The following is a 6,910-nucleotide window of genomic DNA, read 5'->3' as shown; positions in this document are numbered from 1 at the left end:
CGCCGAAAGGGAGGAGCGGCGCGAAACGGGTAGGAGCGGGCAGGAGGCACGGCGGCGGGGGGAAGGCTTGGGTTGAGGCCGCTCCCTCAATGCGAGGGCTGCCAAGTCAGTGCTGCAGCATGGGGAAACGCAGACTTTTGGTTAAAAGCCTGAAAAGACCAAAAAAGGGGTTTATAAACTCGTTCTGATCCCTGCCCAGTGTTGGCACCTCAGGCACGAGGAACTGCTTCCTCACACCACAACAACCAGGGAAGCTGCCGCAGAGAGGGGAGCTCCTAATGATGACGATTTAGGGAATTAACAAGCAAGCAGTTCTGAGAGCTTGAGTCTAACCAGCTGCTGCAAAACACAAGGAGACCCCCCCCCCCCCATTTCTTCAAGAGCTCTGCATTAATGCATGACAAATAGTTCATTAGCACAAGACCAGCTGAAGCTGATGAGAAATTTTATTCAGAGGTTATTGCAGCTACCAGTTGCTCTTAACCCATATCACTAGTTTTATGATACATTTGTTAGATGCACAGTGTTCCTGCATTTTTTGGAAGAAAGTTTTTGTCCTGTGCAAAAAGTAAGGCAGGAGCTACTGGTCAATACAGCATTAAACCCTGTTCTGGATGGATGAGATGTGATCCCACGAGACAAAGGTTGGGTGCTGGGTTTCAAACACAGCAAGCAGAATATTGTTTGAGACCAGCCTCCTACAAGCACAGCAATTTTTAGGCATCCAGGGCAAACACCACCTGGCAAACATCCAAAGGGCATCTAAGTTGTGGGAAGCAACATTTAGAAGAAATCATGTTACCGAATAGTTCCAGCTAGAAGGGAACCTACACGATCATCTAGTCCAACTGTGACCACTTCAGGGCTGACCAAAAGTTCAAGCATGTTCTTAAGGGCATTGTCCAAATGCCTCTTAAACACTGACAGGCTTGGGGCATCGACCACCTCTCTAGGAAGCCTGTTCCAGCATTTGACCACCCTCTCAAGTAAAGAAATATTTCCTAATGTCAAGTCTGAACCTCCCCTGACACAGCCTTGAACCATTCCCGCACATCATGTCATATCACTGGATACCAGGGAGAAGAGATCAGCACCTCCTTCTCTGCTTCCCCTCCTCAAGAAGCTGTAGAAAGCAATGAGGTCACCCCTCAGCCTCCTTTTCTCCAAACTAGACAAACCCAGAGTCCTTAGTCACTCCTCATAAGATGCTTCCAGTTATGTAGCATCGAGTTTGCACAGAGGGAGGTAGCCATGCAATGTTTCACAGCTCTAGGGAGCATGCCCCAAGGGTGGGACAGCAGCACAGAGGCAGGAGGCTGCCTCCGGGGAACCAAAAGCAACCTGGAAAGAGGGAGAGACAGGCAATGGCAAAAAGAGAGGGAAACATTTCAAATAAGTAGTTCCTTATGCAGTGACAGCAGAGCAGCCTAGCTTCAGGTAGGGTTGTGTTTTGAGGGCAAACACAAAAGTGGATGCTCTAGTTGCCAGTAAGTGATGTGACTTGGACAAATACTACAGTAACATTTGTCTCATTTCCAGCCCAAAAATTAATGCATGGAGCAACTGCAGTTCAGTGTGTCACCGGGCACTGCCTCTGCCGCTGGCCTGGTGCATTACCTTGAGCAACCGCCCCTCTGCTTGGAGGTGGCAGCCGGAGCAAGTGCCCATCTTCACCTGGGCCTACACTGGAGCTCTTGGAGAGCAGTCTCTGAAGCCCACACTCAAATGAGTTATTAAATAAACACTGGTGTCTTTGCCAGAGTTGAATCGAAACCTGCAGTTTCTTGATGCCCCTTGTATCCATAATAAAGTGTTTGAGATGCACCTTTTGTTGCAAGCTTCCAAACCTATTAAGACATTAGGTTCATTAAAACTAAAACTGAAGATTTCTGGTTAGTCACTCCAGAACACATCTTGGTTTGAAAGTGTGTAAGTCTGTACATTCTCTTGCACAGATTCAGGTGTGGCTTTTTAAATAATTGCATTTAACCTCCCATGCTTTTGTTTTCACAATGTTTTGAAATGGGTATACAAGTACCAGCTCTTGGCATTTGTAGTTAGTAGAAATATTTAACTCTGTGCTGTATTTACAAGTGGTCCCCCCATGCCATCCAAGCTGCCATCTTATGTAAGATGTCTCCTCACAGAAGTCACCAGACAGTACTTTTATCTCAAGAAAACTGCCCTCGTGGGATTGTTTTTAGAAATATTCCTAGATATCGGATGTTCTTTTTAGCAGAAAAGGAACAAACAGATCTGTTACTAACCCACTATCAGTCTCACAAAGTAGGTCTTCTTCCCATGCGCTTGCCAAGCAAGAAAGCATCTATTTGAGACGACCCCGAGTGCTGTTTTCTGATTAAAAAAAACTCTGCAATAAGCACCGAGGCCCCCAAACTTCCAGAAAAATGTTGCTATTTGGAAAATATCCTTAAAAAAACATTTATGTCTAAGTAACATTTTGCTCTCAAGGAGGTGAAAGGAAGTTTCATTTGTTCCTTCAACCCTGGGAAAAAACCTCTTAGGATGCATCACTGCAAGCCTTGCTAATCTTTACACACACCTTCACATAATGCCAGGAAACCAAGAGCTTGGTTTGTTTAGTCTGGCTAAAAGCACAGGTAGAGAAGAATACTGTATCTCACTATAAATACGTGGGTGGGGAAGGAAGAGACTCACCAGGGAGGGAGAGGAGTTGTTTGAGTGAAAGGACAATGGTGGCATCAGAACAAATGGATGCAGGTTGACCCTGAACCCATTTAGGCGAGAACTGAACTGGAAGAAGGTTTGTAGCCATTAGAGAGCTGAGGTTCTGCAACAGCCTTTCCTTCAGAGCAATAACAACTTACAAGCCTCAAAAGCCAGAGCCACTTCTCCAAAGCACATTACAACAAAGGACCACAGCTTCTTCACAGCTTTACATCTGAGTTTAAGAACCTATCTTGAGGATAGGTTCTCCATGGAGATTAGGTTTTCCATATTCATTTAAACCAGGGTTTCCATTTTTCTCTGGTCAATCACACAGCTCCTCTGCAGCCCAGGCAGAAATTACTTTTGCCACTATTCAGGTGAGGAAAAAAAAATGAAAGTACCTTGGCTTCTCCTTGCAGGTGGCAGGATTAGTGTTGTGGCTGTGCCAAAGCAGCTGCTCTCACACAGAGAAAGGAGTTGCCTTTCCCAGGAGCAGCCAACCATCACCTGAGCTCCTGGCTCTGCTCTCCATCCATCTCTGCTGCTGCTGGCCCCAAGAACGGCTGTGAAGGAGAGCCTGGGACAGAGGAGCACAACAGCCAGGCTGCTTGCATGGCCTGAGCTGACCTAGAGCCTGGTGCAGAATAAGACCAAGAGGGTAGGTTTGCTGGAGGATGAAGCACTCTTAGCACTTGCAGCCTCCCAGCAATGCCAAGAGGACCTCTCCTGCAGAGCTGCAGTCTGGCCACCTCCACTCTGCCAACCAAGATGCCTGCCAGCATTGCCCATGCTAAAACAGAGCTCTCACACCCTCCTTTGAAGGCTGTCTTGAAAAAGGGGCTGGAGAGAAAAAAAAACAAGACCTAGTTTTCAAACGCTCCGAGACCCTCTCTGCCAACAGGGCTGTGTGTGGGTATTACAGGTTAAATATTTAAGGAGAAAAATGTCGTTGAAACCAATCCAGGAAGGCTAATCTGTTGAAGGGCTGATACAAAAAGTCAAGTCTGAAAGCAGCTGAGTATGAAAAAAGGAGTGCTTTTTCCTCTTTCCACAAAGTAATGAAAAGAGGGGATTATAATAACTTTCTGAATGAAACAAACCCCTCTTTCTTGTCTCGGCCCCAATGCTGCCTGCTCACTCCGGCAAGCAAGCAGCAACCAGTTGGCTGAGGGGAACAAAAGAAGCTGCGATTGAGCAGCACAAGCCAGTGCCTCTCCATTCAGGTGTCAGCAGCACTCTGGCTTCAACATGCATTGGTGAGACAACCTCACAAGGCAAAGAGGAAAAGGGTAGATTTAAATATTTTTGGTGAGGATTTTAAAGGGATATTGCATTCTTGACTTAGTTCAAGGTAGTAACAGCTCCACCTATTCAACCCCATTTTGCTTATATCTGGCAGTCCTGAAGAGAAGGTATGGGCTAACCTTTAAAGGACAGGGAGAAGTAACAGGATTTAATGTAGATTTAAGGTTCTTGAATCTACATCAGATCAGAGGGCTTCTTTTAGAGACTGAATTACTTTCTCTGATTCCATAGGACTTACGATCATTCATATTTGCCATTTACAAGCAGTTCAGTGTTGCCTACCTAAGCATATCACCAATACCACATTAAGAAACAAATCAATAGGTAAGCCATTAGCAAACCTCCAGCCATAATTCCCAGATATGAGGAAGGTACAATAAGCTCCTACAAGAAACACTGCTCCCCACTTCAGCAACAGGCAGGAATTACAATCTCTGCTCCAGCCAGCCATTGCTTGTAGGAGATGGAAATGAAAAACACATTGGCTTCCTAGAATAGATCATGATGTACTCATTACATCTCACCCCAGACGCATTTCCTTTCCATGCGTTCCCTGCTGATTGATTAAGGACCACAGTATGCATCACTGGGAAGTTGCTAGCAGCTGCCAGCCACACCAAGAGCACCAAGTAGCTGTCAAGTCAGCAGATCTGGACCTCCAAGGGTTCCTCCACCCCACTGCACTGGCTAAGCCCTCTGTGCTGCATGACCAGGAATCCAGAGCATGCAACCAAGGAGCCCACACAGCCCCGGTCCCCAACCCTGCCAGCAAGGGTCATAATCAAGTTCACTTGAGGATCTGAAGTTCACAGTTGCACAGCAGGAGTGTGGAGCTGCTGTTTTGTTTGATTTCAAGAAGACATGCTTCTGAAGTATAAAAGCAGGGTCAGTAAAATTAAAGTCACATGAATTGCCTGCTAATGTTGCTTTAGCTGAGGCTTGAGTTGGGATAGAAATAGTCCACAATTTCACTTGCTTGTTTGGAGGATGTGAAAGGCCCAAGGAGGAGATGCCATCCAGGCTTCCCCTGCCTAATCAAAGAACAGAGGCAATACCACACTGAACATCCACAAAAGTGTCCATAACTAGTACAGAGCAGATGCAGTCTGTAAGCAATTCATCAGCTAAGCAGATATCATAAAAACCTGGTGATATAGTTAGCTGAATCATTTTAAGAATCTGACCACTATTTAGGAACAGAAAGTAGAAGCAGCAAAATTAAGCAAATGCAGTGTTCCCCACAAGTGGTTTGTGTGGATCAAGATTCATATTTCCATCCAAACATCCATGATATTAACACAGCCCAAATCACACTTCTCCTGTCATTTAGTCTGTTTTGTTAGTGTGGTTCTGTACAAGTCTGGGGGGAGCAGAGGATAAGAGAGATTGATGGTAAAGAAAAACATTTTCCTCCCCCTTTCCCTTCCACCACTCTGTGGCTCACTTCAGGCAGATGGCCACAGCACATGCAAGCCCATAGAAATCAGCCAAGTGGCTGCTGGGGGGCAACCCATCACATAGGATCCTGATTCATGCACCCATTGATCAGCTTTTAGAAACAAAGATAATCCTGATTTTGCAAAGACCGAGTGTGATGTCTTTCAACACAGCGTGCTCTGATCTGGCTGCTCACATCCATATTACACAGGACACTTACAACTCAGCTGTGAGGTGCTGCTGTAAGGACAGCCCAGATTTAGGCTTTTTACAGCCCCAGATTGCCTCAGAGAAAACTGCATCAGTGCCCTCAAAATTTGTTTGCCATGTTCTATGCGACGTCAATACGCACATGGGTGCAATGTGTTACAGAGGCTGAGCCAGTACATCCAGCCTGACTGCTCTGTGAAAATGTGGTTATTTAGACCTTCCTCAACAGGAGCTGTCTTCCCCCAGCTTACCCTGAAGACCTACAGAGGCAAGTCTGGTCTGGAGCAGATGCTCTAAGCCTCAACTCAAAGTACAGCAAAAACTTAATCAAAATTTACAGTGCATAAAATTAAACACATGAATACACATTTGAGGGATGAGGACTAGAAGAAAACTTATACCAATCAGAGGAACAGACTTTTAAAAAGCAATATAAAAATAAATGAGCTCAAAGGACCCTCACAATGAAAGCCTAACATGGGTTTACATAAAAAAACATTATGTTTTATTAACCTAGAATTTTCCAGTTGATTCGTTTGATTTATAACTAAACAGTTTAAGAACAGTAGCTATTTTCTACACTAGCAAAGTTCTTTCCTGTAATCTTCATTGATGCAACTTTATATTGTGCACATATGGGCTCAGTTCCTGAAACAACTGTACAGTATTCCTATTTGGCAGGCAGCATAGGTTCTTGTCTTACAGAAAATTACACTGGAATTGGTGGAATTAAAAGGAATCATATTTCTTTTCTTGTTTCCAAGTTGTTCAGGACAGAAGCTACTCAAAGTGCTGAAATATGAGGACTTGGAAATAAATATTTATGTTATGCATTTTGTGTATAATTAAGAAATACAAAGTTCTGGTTTTATATAAAGTCTACAGAAGTTAAAGAACAGTGTAATATATTTTCAACATTTTTCCCCTAGAAACTTCAGAAATGACTTAGCTTAATGACAGCAGCACAAAATTGGGAAATAGCAAATCAGTCAAAGAGCAGCAGTTCTCTAGAAAAAAACAGATACAGGGCATTATTTTTTCCCCTTTCCTGTCCAGTTTTATAGCCCTACATGTAGCTCCCAAAATGAAATTTTTGTTGCCTTTCAAAAAAAGAGACAAGCCTGTCAAGTACAGAGCCATTAGCATTAGACACCATCTATCAAGCTGAAAACGGGAAATGTTCAACTCCTTGAATAATCCAAAATGCTGAGTAGCAGATTGCAACATCTGTGTTTTCTGGCCAGTCTGAGGGTTTCTTGCAAGTGCT

The sequence above is a fragment of the Pygoscelis adeliae genome, unplaced genomic scaffold, assembly GCF_000699105.1.
Source record: "Pygoscelis adeliae isolate BGI_AS28 unplaced genomic scaffold, ASM69910v1 Scaffold4, whole genome shotgun sequence".
Lineage (NCBI taxonomy): Eukaryota > Metazoa > Chordata > Aves > Sphenisciformes > Spheniscidae > Pygoscelis > Pygoscelis adeliae.
Note: the sequence above shows the minus strand (reverse complement) of the source record.